This window comes from Rutilus rutilus (assembly GCF_951802725.1).
Source record: "Rutilus rutilus genome assembly, chromosome: 11".
Classification (NCBI taxonomy): Eukaryota; Metazoa; Chordata; class Actinopteri; order Cypriniformes; family Leuciscidae; genus Rutilus; species Rutilus rutilus.
The window spans coordinates 38509828-38526237 of NC_140216.1; positions in this window are offsets into that span (position 1 = coordinate 38509828).

Consider the following 16410-nt stretch of genomic DNA (forward strand, 5'->3'; position numbering starts at 1 on the left):
ATAAAAGTCCATTTCAATTTTAAAGTAAAAAAAGAAAAAGAAAAAAAAACTATATATTTATGTCTCTTTTAATCTCCAAACAGAAGTTTTTTTCCAGTCTGTTTGAGCATTTTAAGTACACTAATAGTTTGGGGGGAAAGTGTATTTGATAAGGACACTGGCATGTTTGTGTAGGTTTTCAGTAACAGAAATGATGTGAAGTAAGAAACACGTGTCAAAATAAAAGTCCCACTTCAGGTTTGACCGTTTATTTAATTTTTAATTTTTATATTTTGACTATATATGTAGAGATCTTTAGGGAAATGGTTTATGGTTTCTATTACATGATTACAGATCATTTCAGTAATTTCAATGTAATTCTTGGTTTTATTGGTTAAAGATCTGCCTATAATAGGCCTAAGATAGGCCTATAAATAGGCTACCTCTTATTTTTATTATATCGATTGTTTTGCTTTTGGCTAAACACTTTTTACACAAGTTTATTTAAGAGCATTTATTATATTATTTATTAATAAGAGCATGACGTGTTTTTTAAGGGATTAAAAGTGTTCTATAAGAACAAAATGTGGGGGAGGGGGAAATCAGTTAATGAAATAAATAAATTCATAAAGCATTAAGTCATGATCTACTGCACTACAAACATGTAAATTAACAGAATATCAGCTTACCTGTATTATAATGTCATGTTATGTACACTAGATGTCAGTGTTAAAACGAGTTTTAGGCTATACTCAAATCTGTGCATTAATCAGTATAAAAGTCACATTTACCAGATCTAAATTTAAAAGCAAATGTGCTAATAAGTAAAGGAAATTCATGGCTCTCGTTTGACAAACAAATGAGACGTTATAGCATTCATACCATGTCAAAATAATTAAATTGATGGGAAATTTTAAAACATGAAGGAGGACTTCGCAAAAACATTCTTTAATTGCATTTAAATTTATGATTACAATCTTTTTACAAAAGTGTTTTGATTGTTTGAGGTGAAACTGCAAGGCCAGTCATGCCAATTACATGACATCCAATATTTCTGAGGATTAATGCCTGGAGTGCAGACGGCTACATTTACATTTATCTTTTGACTCGACACGGAGAGTTTTACATAAGAGAAGACACGCCAGGCTCTTGTCTGTGTTTAATGAGGTAGAAGAGCCTAGTCTTTGGGTCTTAACAACAAGACCTCTCTGAGGTGGCCTTATTACGGCAACCAAAGCCAGAACGATTCGGCCCGGCTTCATTTCTGAAAGCTTTCATCTGAACACCCTGCTGTCAGAAGTCTGAGAGGCATTAGTTCGGTCTCCTCGTCCTCCTGTACAGCGAAGGAGGGATGAACACGTCTGGATGTTGTTCTCGTGGTCCGGCTCATCTGAAAGCTGTCAAAGGTCGACTTGATCAAATTGTTCTTCTGATAAACAAAGAATCATTCAAACAGCCCTGGATTCTGTTCAATTAAACCCAAAATGGCTCGAAATGCTCGTTCTTTGAGTTGACAGATACATGTGAATGTACATTTTCAACCTTTTTGCCAGATGCATTTGGACATTGCAGTCACATTTAAAACGTGTGAATGTCATTGCACTGGACAAAATATAAATATATATATATATATATATATTTTAGGGATGCACGATATATCAGCCACCACATCGGTATCGGCTGATATATGTTAAAAAATAAATACATATATAGCCTTCAGCTGAGACACTTCAGATGCTCTCTGTTCGCCATGATGGTTTTGAATAGCTTGAAATATGCTTGGAATCACTTCAAACAATAAAAATGCGGTTCAGTGCAACATGAGATGTGCAAGTCTGTCATATAGGCTACATACAATTATAATGAGAACATTGTAATTGTGTGATAAAAAAAATAATAATAATAATAAAAATTGTGATGAAATAAAAATGTCATAGATAAATCATAAATATTTGCATTATAAAATACTTTTAAAATATGTAAGCATTCATCACATTGACTTTGAAGATGTAGACATAACTGCCTTAAAATTAAGGCAAATTAAAAGCAAATGATATAAAAAGTCGTGCTCTGTTTCACAAAATCCAATATTTGTTGGGATAACATTTTGGTCATGCTACCCTTCATCAGAAAAATGTAGATTGCATTCAAGAGAATTTGCTTTTCTTCTACAGGTTTTTGTCCCTTGAAATTATGCAAATGTATTCAGATTAAATCCTGTAACAACATTTGCACCTTTTGGCAGTCAAACACTGTGTGGATATTCAATGGCTCACATGGTCTATCAGAAAGGCATTGAAAGAGAGAGAGATGGAGAAGAGGACAAAGCAATTGAAACGGCCTCTCGTTGCATTTTTTTGTATCCTGAAGAGGAAAGCATATTTTCAGTGTTTTTCCCATCTGTGGGAGAATCTGTGCTTTTGTGTAGAAGCGCTGGCTTTGAACCCTCTGAGCTGGACGTGAAAAACGCCCCGTTGTCCTATTGATTCCCATCTGTGGGAGTTTTTGTTGTCATCTGCTCTTTAAAGGGGTTTTTCCTCCTTATCTTTTTATAAAGTTGATTCCCATTAGGCAGCGAATCATTCCTCAAAAACTGAGATTTTTAGGCTGAAGATCTAAAAGGCCAAAAAAAAAGAAAAAAAGAAAAAAAGAGGATGAGGATGAGGATGGTTGCATAACTTGCAGAACCAGACAGAGGGATGGATGGATGGATGGATGGAATGATAGATAGAATGAAAGTTACAACGACACAGACAGACAGACAGATAGATAAATAAAATAACAATAGATAGATAGATAGAACAATAGGTCAATTGATAGAATGAAAGAACAATAGATAGATAGATAGATGTATATATGTATAGATAGATAGATAGATGCTTAGCCATGGCATTCTGCCCTTCTATAACATAATTAAGCAAATACAGACTCATAGAAGAAACACAAGGCCAAATCCGGTGTTCAGGTGTTCAGGCGTTCAGGCATTCAGGTGTGTGTTCAGGCGTTCAGGTGTTCAGGCGTTCAGGCGTTCAGGTGTTCAGGTGTGTGTTCGTGTGTTCAGGTGTGTGTTCAGGTGTTCAGGCGTTCAAGTGTTCAGGGGTTCAGGCGTTCAGGCGTTTAGGTGTTCAGGCGTTCAAGGGTTCAGGTGTTCAGGTGTTCAGGCGTTCAGGTGTGTGTTCAGGCGTTCAGGTGTTCAGGTGTTCAGGCGTTCAGGTGTTCAGGTGTTCAGGTGTGTTCAGGTGTGTGTTCAGGTGTTCAGGCGTTCAGGTGTTCAGGTGTGTTCAGGTGTGTGTTCAGGTGTTCAGGCGTTCAGGTGTTCAGGTGTGTGTTCAGGCGTTCAGGTGTGTTCAGGTGTGTGTTCAGGCGTTCAGGCGTTCAGGCATTCAGGCGTTCAGGTATTTAGGTGTTCAGGCGTTCAGGTGTTCAGGCGTTCAGGTGTTCAGGTGTGTTCAGGCATTCAGGCGTTCAGGTGTTTAGGTGTTCAGGCATTCAGGTGTTCAGGTGTTCAGGCGTTCAGGTGTTCAGGTGTGTTCAGGTGCTCAGGCGTTCAGGCGTTCAGGTGTTCAGGCGTTCAGGTGTTCAGGCGTTCAAGTGTTTAGGCGTTCAGGCGTTCAGGCGTTTAGGCGTTTAGGCGTTCAGGCGTTCAGGTGTTCAGGCGTTCAAGTGTTCAGGTGTTCAGGTGTTCAGGTGTTCAGGTGTTCAGGTGTTCAGGTGTTCAGGCGTTCAGGTGTTCAGATGTGTGTTCAGGCGTTCAAGTGTTCAGGTGTTCAGGCATTCAAGTGTTCAGGTGTGTGTTCAGGAGTTCAGGCGTTCAGGTGTTCAGGTGTTCAGGTGTTCAGGTGTGTGTTCAGGTGTTCAGGCGTTCAGGTGTGTGTTCAGGTGTTCAGGTGTGTTTAGGTGTTCAGGCATTCAGATGTGTGTTCAGGCGTTCAGGCATTCAGATGTGTGTTCAGGCGTTCAAGTGTTCAGGCGTTCAGGTGTGTTCAGGTGTGTGTTCAGGTGTTCAGGCGTTCAAGTGTTCAGGTGTTCAGGCGTTCAGGCGTTCAGGCGTTCAGGTGTTCAGGTGTGTGTTCAGGTGTTCAGGCGTTCAGGTGTGTGTTCAGGTGTTCAGGCGTTCAGGCGTTCAGGTGTTCAGGTGTGTGTTCAGGTGTTCAGGCGTTCAGGTGTTCAGGCGTTAAGGTGTTCAGGTGTGTGATCAGGCGTTCAGGCGTTCAGGCGTTCAGGTGTTCAGGCGTTCAGATGTTCAAATGTTCAGGCGTTCAGGTGTTTAGGTGTTCAGGTGTTCAGGCGTTCAGGTGTTCAGATGTGTGTTCAGGCGTTCAAGTGTTCAGGTGTTCAGGCATTCAAGTGTTCAGGTGTGTGTTCAGGAGTTCAGGCGTTCAGGTGTTCAGGTGTTCAGGTGTGTGTTCAGGTGTTCAGGTGTGTGTTCAGGTGTGTGTTCAGGTGTTCAGGTGTTCAGGTGTGTTTAGGTGTTCAGGCATTCAGATGTGTGTTCAGGCGTTCAGGCATTCAGATGTGTGTTCAGGCGTTCAAGTGTTCAGGCGTTCAGGTGTGTTCAGGTGTGTGTTCAGGTGTTCAGGTGTTCAGGCGTTCAAGTGTTCAGGTGTTCAGGCGTTCAGGTGTTCAGGTGTGTGTTCAGGTGTTCAGGCGTTCAGGTGTGTGTTCAGGTGTTCAGGCGTTCAGGCGTTCAGGTGTTCAGGTGTTCAGGTGTTCAGGTGTGTGTTCAGGTGTTCAGGCGTTCAGGTGTTCAGGCGTTAAGGTGTTCAGGTGTGTGATCAGGTGTTCAGGCGTTCAGGTGTTCAGGCGTTCAGATGTTCAAATGTTCAGGCGTTCAGGTGTTCAGGCGTTCAGATGTGTGTTCAGGCGTTCAGGCATTCAGATGTGTGTTCAGGCGTTCAAGTGTTCAGGCGTTCAGGTGTGTTCAGGTGTGTGTTCAGGTGTTCAGGTGTTCAGGCGTTCAAGTGTTCAGGTGTTCAGGCGTTCAGGCGTTCAGGTGTTCAGGTGTGTGTTCAGGTGTTCAGGCGTTCAGGTGTGTGTTCAGGTGTTCAGGCGTTCAGGCGTTCAGGTGTTCAGGTGTTCAGGTGTTCAGGTGTTCAGGTGTGTGTTCAGGTGTTCAGGCGTTCAGGTGTGTGTTCAGGTGTTCAGGCGTTCAGGCGTTCAGGTGTTCAGGTGTTCAGGTGTTCAGGTGTGTGTTCAGGTGTTCAGGCGTTCAGGTGTTCAGGCGTTAAGGTGTTCAGGTGTGTGATCAGGTGTTCAGGCGTTCAGGCGTTCAGGTGTTCAGGCGTTCAGATGTTCAAATGTTCAGGCGTTCAGGTGTTCAGGCGTTCAGGTGTTCAGGTGTTCAGGCGTTCAGGTGTTCAGGTGTTCAGGCGTTCAGGTGTGTGTTCAGGCGTTCAGGTGTTCAGGCGTTCAGGCGTTCAGATGTTCAAATGTTCAGGCGTTCAGGTGTTCAGGCATTCAGATGTGTGTTCAGGCGTTCAGGCATTCAGATGTGTGTTCAGGCGTTCAAGTGTTCAGGCGTTCAGGTGTGTTCAGGTGTGTGTTCAGGTGTTCAGGCGTTCAAGTGTTCAGGTGTTCAGGCGTTCAGGCGTTCAGGTGTTCAGGTGTGTGTTCAGGTGTTCAGGCGTTCAGGTGTGTGTTCAGGTGTTCAGGCGTTCAGGCGTTCAGGTGTTCAGGTGTTCAGGTGTTCAGGTGTGTGTTCAGGTGTTCAGGCGTTCAGGTGTTCAGGCGTTAAGGTGTTCAGGTGTGTGATCAGGTGTTCAGGCGTTCAGGTGTTCAGGCGTTCAGATGTTCAAATGTTCAGGCGTTCAGGTGTTCAGGCGTTCAGGTGTTCAGGTGTTCAGGCGTTCAGGTGTTCAGGTGTTCAGGCGTTCAGGTGTGTGTTCAGGCGTTCAGGTGTTCAGGCGTTCAGGCGTTCAGGTGTTCAGGTGTTCAGGTGTTCAGGTGTTCAGGCGTTCAGGTGTATGTTCAGGTGTTCAGGCGTTCAGGTGTTCAGGCGTTCAGGTGTGTGTTCAGGTGTTCAGGTGTTCAGGCGTTCAGGTGTTCAGGCGTTCAGGTGTTCAGGCGTTCAGGCGTTCAGGTGTGTGTTCAGGTGTTCAGGCGTTCAGGCGTTCAGGTGTGTGTTCAGGCGTTCAGGTGTTCAGGTGTTCAGGCGTTCAGGTGTTCAGGCGTTCAGGTGTTCAGGTGTTCAGGTGTTCAGGCGTTCAGGTGTTCAGGCGTTCAGGCGTTCAGGTGTTCAGGTGTTCAGGCGTTCAGGCGTTCAGGTGTTCAGGTGTTCAGGCGTTCAGGCCTCCGTCGGCAGAAATTAATTACCGAAAGACTTCTGCCATTGTTGGAAAGCAGAGGAGGGAGTTATTTTGCTGGAGTCGCTGTGAGGATCTGTTATTTCTCTCTCTGTGTGTGTGTGTGTGTGTGTGTGTGTGTTCCTCACATCACCTCTCCGTCACTGCGCTCGCTGCCAAACTCACACACACGGGAAACTGTGAAAGCCTTTCTCTAACAAGCTGGATCCCGCATGAAAGCAAACACAACAACTACAACCTCCATTTACATACTGTATCTCCATTCCTAAAGACACCGCTGGCTCATTATGAAGGGAGAAATATCAGAAGATAATAATAATAACAGTAAAGTGGCATTTTATCCACAGGCAAAATGATGCAACCGGTTGGTCGACTCGAGCCACTGTCACAACAAGCTTCACATTTCATTTCCACATGTGAGAGTTTGCAGCTCCTCCTGGAAGAGAACAACACCGGCTCTCTGGGAAAACTCAGGCTGAATCTGAAATCGCCCCCTATACCCGCATATAGGGCGTTATTTGAGGGGACAGCCATTTGCAGTGGTGTCCGAAACCATAGTGAACGATATTGAGTGCACTTATTCAATCCCACATTGCACTGCAATAACGAGTGTACAGCCAGTGTACACTCAACGGCTGTCCGAATTCACTCACTTCACTTTTGTGAATTCACTTTTCACTCACCTCTTCAAGTGAACAGTATTAGTGGACTAACGCAGGGAATAGTGAATGAGGGTTTAGGGGGCGATTTCAGATTCAGCCACAGTTTACCATCATTTAAAGTCAACAAGACAAACATTTACTTTCTCAATACATGTTCCTTCAGTGACTCATCAGTGCACAACTGACTGAAAAAAACTTCTGAAATAACTATCCTTTTTGACGTCAAAAAATGTTACACAATACACATAATTAACATCGTCATCATCAATATTTCAATAAAATACACATTTTAATAATAATATTTTTATTGACCGAAAAATGTGTAGGCCGAAGCCTCATTTTACCTCATTATAAACAGTTCTTCCACTACTAAATTTAATCTATACTAAAAGATACAAAAACAAAACTTTTATAGACCTTTATACATAACTCAAAATGACTCCTTTCACAAATTAATGAAATTGATTTAAGTGTTTCATATATCAATATCTAAAAATAATTGGTACTATATACAGTATGTGTGTGAGTGTGTGTGTTTGTTTAAGTGTGTGTATATATATATATATATATATATATATATATATATATATATATACATAATGAATGCAGATTCAGATTTCAATCACTGCAGACATTTTTGTTTTTACATTATTTATATGTGATTTCCAACATTTTTTTATGATCATCATGACCAAAAATGTACTTTCATACACCCTTATTCCTTCATTATTAATCCTAATTTTAGCATGATTGTTGATAAATACCAACATTCAAATATCTATTTGGTCATAGTTTTAGGCTGCTGTTGTAAAATCTTTTTCTTTATTAATTTAATGCCTGTCAACATTTAATTTCGTACATAAAATAATGATAGATGTGACACATAGACATGCTTATTCTCCACGTCCTGGTCTAAAAGCTTCCCCATAATGCACTGCAAACTTACTCTCAGATCTGACACACACACACTGTACACCATCACATCACTTCGACAGGAGAAGATTGAGTCTTGTCCTCCATTTGGTCATTTTTTTCACTCTGAGCGAATGCCACTCCATGACTGTTTGCTTTGGATAAGACACCATTCAGAATCACATTAATGTCTCAAAAAGCTTCAGTGATTCACATGAAAACACAATGATCGTGAGTCATTTCTTCAGCATAAGAACTATTATTGATGACAAACTCATGCCAGTTGTTGCTCATGCAATGACTCAGTTGTAGTTTTGTGAAGTCTACTTCTATTTTCTCATTTTCTTCTGTTACGCAACGTGACATTTTATTTCTTGTCTGTATTTTACCTCACAATATCATCTTCCTGTCTTTGACATTTCGCTCTATAGTCTTTGATATCATGATGTAATGGTGTCATTGGCAGAATACACTATTTTAGTGGAGTTTGCAGTAAGTGTTACAATGGATGTGATCAAACCTTTAACAATAAGTATTAAGTTTGAGTGTGTGCATCACTTAGCAACCACCCAGAACACCCTAGCAACTACCTAGCAACCACCCAAAACCCTCTTGTAACCACCCAGAACACCTTTAGCAACCACCTAGCAACCCATCCAGGACACATTAGTAAAACTTAACAAGCAACTAAAACACTATAGCAACCACATAACAACCACCAAAACACCTTAGCAACCACCCAAAACACCCTAGCTACCACTTAACAACCAGCCAAAACACTTTAACACTCATCTAGCAACCACCCAGAACACCTTAGAAAACTGCTTGCAACCACCCAAACACTGTAGCAACTACCTAACAATCACCTCAACAACCTTAGCAAACACCTAGCAACCACTCAAACACCTTAGCAACTACCTAACAACCACCCAAACACCCTAGTAACCACCCAGAACACCTTTAGCAACGACCTTGCAGCCACCAAGAACAACTTAACAACCACCTAGCAACCAATCCAGGACACATTAGTAAAACTTAACAAAGCAACTAAAACACTTTAGCAACCACCCAAAACACCTCAGCAACCACATAACAACCACCAAAACACCTTAGCAACCACCCAAAACACCCTAGCTACCACTTAACAACCAGCCAAAACACTTTAACACTCATCTAGCAACCACCCAGAACACCTTAGAAACTTGCTTGCAACCACCCAAACACTGTAGCAACTACCTAACAATCACCTCAACAACCTTAGCAAACACCTAGCAACCACTCAAACACCTTAGCAACTACCTAACAACCACCCAAACACCCTAGCAACCACCCAAAACCCCCTAGTAACCACCCAGAACACCTTTAGCAACGACCTTGCAGCCACCAAGAACACCTTAACAACCACCTAGCAACCCATCCAGGACACATTAGTCAAACTTAACAAGCAACTAAAACACTTTAGCAACCACCCAAAACACCTCAGCAACCACATAACAACCACCAAAACACCTTAGCAACCACCCAAAACACCTCAGCAACCACATAACAACCACCAAAACACCTTAGCAACCACCCAAAACACCTTAGCAACCACCCAAAACAGCCTAGCTACCACTTAACAACCAGCCAAAACACTTTAACACTCATCTAGCAACCACCCAGAACACCTTAGAAACCTGCTTGCAACCACCCAAACACTGTAGCAACTACCTAACAATCACCTCAACAACCTTAGCAAACACCTAGCAACCACTCAAACACCTTAGCAACTACCTAACAACCACCCAAACACCCTAGCAACCACCCAAAACCCCCTAGTAACCACCCAGAACACCTTTAGCAACGACCTTGCAGCCACCAAGAACACCTTAACAACCACCTAGCAACCCATCCAGGACACATTAGTAAAACTTAACAAGCAACTAAAACACTTTAGCAACCACCCAAAACACCTCAGCAACCACATAACAACCACCAAAACACCTTAGCAACCAACCAAAACAACCTAGCAACCACTTAACAACCAGCCAAAACACTCATCTAACAACCACCCAGAACCCATTAGTAACCACTTAACAAGCAACTAAAAAACTTTAGCAACCACCCAAAACACCTTAGCAATCACCTAACAACCACCCAAAACACCTTAGCAACCATCCAAAACACCCAAGCAACCACATAACAATCACCCAAAACACCTTAGCAACCACCCAACAACCAGCAAAAAAAACCTTAGCAACCCCATAACAACCACCCAAAACACCTTAGCAACCACCCAACAACCACCAAAAAAACGTAGCAACCCCATAACAACCACCCAAAAAAACAGGTACCACATTAATTGTCGTAGGAACCCCCTGCAACATCCTCACACACTGTGGTGGCTGATTTTGCACAGGTAAACACAGCTCAAATAAAATCAAATTTAATTGAATACACTTTTTTATGTCTCATCAGCTCTTCACATCATGGCATCAACTTGTCTTTGACATTCACACACAGAATGTCTCTTATTAACAGTGTCTCAGACAGTTCATCCATATATAGTTTTCTTATATTGTTCTAGTCAAACTACAGGTTTGTCACATTTAGCAAACACATGCCGAATGTGTGGAGATACTGAGTTTTTTTTTTTTTTCACTCTTCGCTCACACCTCAAGTTTCACAAGCAGAAGGAAGACAAGAAACAAAGCGAGAGCCGGAGAGAAACAGAAGAAGTCAGGAAACGAGGAGAGAGCGGCAGAAAGCAGCAGAAGGTGCCGAGCGGCGTGTTTGCTCGCTATAAACAGACACATTCAGGCGTGCTGCGTTTGAGTAAACACGAGCCGAGAGGAATCAGACACACACTGAAGAGCTGAACGCTTTCAAACAGGTCAAACACCATTCATCAGATTAACAACAACTGAGTCTAACGACACCGGCCGCACTGAACACACAAACACTAATACTGAGCAATATAAACATCAGTGTGTCAAACTGCTGTCACGTGACCTCACGATCTCAGAAATAACATTATATTGCATTCTATAGGACAGGCATCATTAAAGAGATCTCTTTTATATCTCAATTGTTTGAATGATAATGAAAGAGAGGCTTTCAGGAGTAAATCCAGAAAAGATTGAGTCAGTGATGATCTCAGTGTAAACTCAAACATTTCTCAACAGATAACCTGAACTACTCCATATTAATGCATTACTGTATGAACATGTTTATGTCTATTTCATTTCTCCGAAGTTATTTGAGCAGAAACATGTGAGGTTGATACTTAAATAAAACGTAAATACTCAACGTAAACATTTTCGTTACCTGATATAAAATAAAATAAAATATACATTGACGCTGTGACTTAAGCTTATTTTATTTCAGTTGCCAAGGCAGAGTTTTTCATTTTTATTTAGTGTAACTTGATGAACTAAACTAACTAAAACTGAAATAACAATTAATAAAAACTATTTAGACATATATTTAAATAACAAAACAGTAATAAAAAATTAAAACGAAACTGGAAAATAGAAAAATAAAAATTCTAAATATTAATCAAAACTGTAATGGTCTCTCAGTTACATTAAAATACCACTGATTTGAGTTCATTGATGCAGTACTGTTATTTGTTAACTAAAACTAAAACTATTTAAAATAAATCATTAATTGAAATAAATATAAATAAAAATATATAAAGCATAATGTTGCCTTATAGCAACTATGTGAAAAAAAGTTGAATTACAAAATTACTAAAACTTAATAAATTAAAGCTAAATAAAAATAACAAAACATAAAAAAAAAAGAAGCTAAAATCACAATATTAATCAATACTATAAAGTATATAAACAATACTGGTAAATAGGGAACACTTTTATTCACTATTACCTAGTCGCTTATTAGCATGTATATTGATATTACAGCATATTAGCTGTTTATTAGCACATATTAATGCCTTATTCTGCATGATCATATTCATGATCCATATGCAAACATAAACCTTCAACAATACCTTAACTATAAATAAGCAGTAAGAGTTTATTGAGGGAAAACTTAATATAGTTAATATAGTGAATATGTTATTGTGAATATTTAATCTGTGCATCACTGCAGGACACTATTCCTCACACCTGTGAAGTCAGTGCAGCACACCTCAAACACACTATTCCTCACACATAAGCACACCTCAGACACACTATTCCTCACACATAAGCACACCTCAAACACAGCTCAGATGAGCACTGAAGAGAGGCAGTGTTTCATCACCCTCATCACTGCTTCATGTGCTGCCATTTCTCAGTGATTCGGTGAATAAACACAGAGGTTATTGAGTCGTGTTGTGCATTTGTGGAAAAGCTCTTTTACTCAAAACAGACAAAGCCTCTAGATTGAGCCGTCAACCTAAAATAGGTTCTCCTGTGTGTGTGTGTGTGTGTGTGTGTGTGTGTGTGTGTGTGTGCGTGCGCGTATGTGTGTGCGTGTGTGAGAGAGTATGTTTGTGTGTGTGAGAGTGTGTGTGTGTGTGAGGTGTGTGAGAGAGAGAGAGAGAGAAAAAGTGTGTGTGTGTGTGTGTGTGTGTGTGTGTGTGTGAGAGAGAGAGTGAGTGTGTGTTTGTGTGAGAGAGAGTGTGTTTATGTGTGTGTGTGAGAGAGAGAGTGTGTGTGTGTGAGAGAGAGAGAGCATGTGTGTGTGTGTGTGTGTGTGTGTGTGTGTGTGTGAGAGAGTTTGTGTGTGTGAGAGATTGTGTTTTTGTGTATGTGTGAGAGAGTGTGTGTCAGTGAGAGAGAGTGTGTGTGTTTGTGTGTGTGTGTGTGTGTGTGAGAGTGTGTGTGTGTGTGTGTGTGTGAGAGAGAGAGAGAGAGAGAGTGTGTTTGTATGTATATGTGTGTGAGTGTGTATGAATGTGTGTTTGTGTGTGAGTGAGTGTGTGTGTGTGTGTGTGTGTGTGCATTTAAGAGAATTTGTGAAATCTGAACGTTTGTGAGGGTGTGTGTGTGCGAGTGTGTGTTTGTGGTCTGAACGTGTGTGTGTGTTTGTGAGTGAGTATGAGTGTGAGTGTGAGGGTGTGTGTGTGTGTGTGTGTGTGTGTGTGTGTGCGGTCTGATTGTGAAGTTTACACACTCCATCGGCTCCATCAAAATGCTTCAAACGTTCCCTCAGATTTTCCAGCCCGTCGAGCTCCTCAAGATCACTAATTGCAGAGATCACTTCAGAATATGAGACAGCATATTTGAGCACGCAGAGGTTTGAAGCCCTGAGAGACTCAATGCCCATGAGGATCGCAGACTCATGCTGGTAAAACACGAGTGTGTTGCCATGGAGGACTCACACAACCTCTGTGTGGCATATTTAGCTGTTCGGTGTTAAAAATACATTACAATAACACACTCACAAACAGCGAAGCACAGGCCATTCATTCTCAGCATTCACACAAAACAACCAATATCTCACAAAACAAACGCGATCATAGAATATTAACACCTCAAATATGCTGTGAATATTAAAGCTGCAGTCCGTAGTTTTTCCTCTTTGTCGCCATCTCTGTTCGAAATCTGCAATTGCAGTTATTCCCAAAATTATCAACTTTACGTGGGTTGTGTCTCGGCACGGCACAAATGTTTAGAGGAGAATGTGCGGCTCAGTCGCCGCCGGTGTGGATCCTGGCATTCGGCATCGCAGATTATACTTTATGGAATTTTGACCAACATAAGAATTTTCCCCGGAAAATGTCGTCTGAAGAAGTAAGTAACATCAGAGAATGTCTAATAAGGGGAGAACTTCCACTCTCAGTACACTTCCGGCTTCTGAACTGGTTGCAGTTCCACTCTGATTCCATATGAGGGCGCTCACAGGACGAGTGCTCCGCCCCGCCCACTTTTACTTCTGTCCAGTACTTCCGTTGTAAACCAACTTCCGGTTTAGCGGACCCTCATTCAATTTCGAGGAGGACTGCAGAGAAGTCTCACTGATAAAATGTCACATAAGATAAGCTAATTTGTGCCAAATGTGCTATGTACGTGTGTACCAACAGCACAGCAATGCACTGTTTCTCGGGGTAATTTTTAAACGACTTTTAGGTGTTTATATGACCCGTCTGCCTGTCTGATCGCAGCTAGGCCGATGTGTAGGGTTTAGCCTACATTAGCCACAAACATCTAATGTTGTAATGGTCTCACTACAGGACACATACACATGCTATACCTTGTTTGAAAGCTATGGTCCTCTAGAATTCAGTCGCTGGATTTATTTTACAGCCATTACTTGTGTTAGAGATCAAAGCATAAGAAATTGCAGCTAGCAGTTAGCTAAGCTAACGTTACCCTCTTGTTCATCTAGTTGAGGCTCTACTTTCTTTCTACACCAGTTCGTGGCTATTTTTTTCTCATCTGTTGGCTATACACTGCAAATGTATCTGGTGATTAAGCAAACAAACTGTGGTGTAATAATGGTTTCAAACTTTACATGTAGTTTGTGCACATCTTCATAACTAAGTAATAGCTATTAGAAAGACACAGCTATTAAATAATTTGATTGTGGCATTGTTTCAAAAGCTTCAAGTGAAATGTACTTTAGTACGTTGCAGCAGCTGTTAATAACCATAGGCCAACGCATCTGGCTATAATATTATAGTCTATCTACTACTTATATCAAGACAGATAACAGATTGGACCAGGGCAAACAAAGCGCTAAGTAGCTAAACCAGGAAGTGAGATTACGCGGATGGCGCCACCCAGTGCTACTTCCGGAATAAGGTGAATACCAACCAAAATCCACTTTTCTCAGGATATAATTTTTTGTCTAGTAATTTGAATGTTGTATTCGAAAGGAGATGCAAAGAAATTACACATTGCTGGGTGTTAGATTTTTTAGAGTCACTTATTTGCTTAAAAAAATGTTTTAAAGTGTCAATGACGTCATACACATCGTACGACCAGAGATACTGCTTTACGGCAATCCTTCAGTCACTCTGGTGCGTTCGCGCTCTGCACTTTGTTTTCTCTCGAGGCATCGACAACACAGCTGACACAGGTAAATACACATGCTAGAAGAGTTTTTGTTTTGTTTGTTTCTGGTCCCGCTTCGGATGCCACGATGCCATCAAGCGGTATCTCTGGTTGTAATCAGTCCTTCACTGACTCCCATTCATTTTGCACTCATGGCGATCGCCCCCAGTGGAACTCTGGTGGAACTACAACCAAAATTCGGTACAATTGGACTTAATAGGGAGTGGGCAGGCTCTCCGTAGACGGGCTCTGGTAACATCCACTTTTGTTCTGACCAACTAAGGGGAAAAAAGCATTGCAGTAAATCGCGCTGATTAAATCTAACGATCGCTTATCATATCACGTCAAACCGTGCAAATTATACTTTATTCTCAACATCAGCATTGCGTGACTACATTTAATGCCCTTACGATATTTATCCTTGTTTTCACATGGGCCGGTTACAGTCTCTTTTTTCCTCCGAAGTCTTTCGCGTTTTACAACGGGTGAATCTCCAGTTGGTGATTGTCGTTTGAACCTTTCTGGATCCGCCATCAAATTGCTAAGTTTAATAATATCAAGTGCTGTGAGAAAAGGCTATAAATCTCCACCTCCAGCATCCTCACACTCATAGCCGACTAGCCGAGACTCTTCTTTATGTGGACAGATGTGACGTAATGACGCAAAGACATGCTCGAGTTTCCCGCGGAAATCCACCAGTACCACTGGAGTTAAAGACATTATTACAAGCTTACCGTTTTGAATCGAGCTCAGGCAAGCATGCACTATGTACTTGCTCAAATGTATTTTGGATCATTTTTAACCCAAAAAAGCTACGGACTGCAGCTTTAAATAAAATAAAAATAGACACAAAGGCGTAAGAGTTTAGAGGCATTACATGAGAAATGATTTGGTTTTGGGAGGATCTGATGAGAAACGCTTGAGTTCATATTGAGATCTATGAGCTTTAGTTGCAGACTCTTGTCAGATCTGACACATGTAATTCAGGAGAAACAAACATCTGAGAAGCTGGAGCCTCGATCTCCTCTGGGTTCGGTCTCTTCTCCGTCCAGGAGAAACATCTGAGAGATTACAGCGCTCTCGTGTGTGATCTTTGACTCGCACGAGAGCATTAAAACAGTCTGTTGTAATCGAGGCTGTAGAGGAGGAAAACTTCCACACGCTGGCCATCGTTTTAGCCGGGCAGTTCCTGACGGAGGCGGAAGGTGGATGTAGGTGTGTGAAACTATTCCGGTGTGTGTGATTTAAACATCCGCCCACTGAAAGGTGAGGCGTACAGATCTTGCGTAACACAGTAGGAAGGACAAAACAGGCCAGTTTCACTTTGTGTAACTTTATCCAGGGTTGGGATACTGTTGATACTGTATATGTCTATATATATATATATATATATATATATATATGTAATAGCAAAAGAGTAGCCACAAGTGATGTCTGGCCTAGGAGAATTTACATCTTCAACCATTATTCAAGTTTTTTGAAAGATTTTGTAAGCAAATTAGTAATTGTACTTGGAGTCAATTGCTTTATTTGTGATTATAATATTTATACAATATTTTCAGCATATTTTGA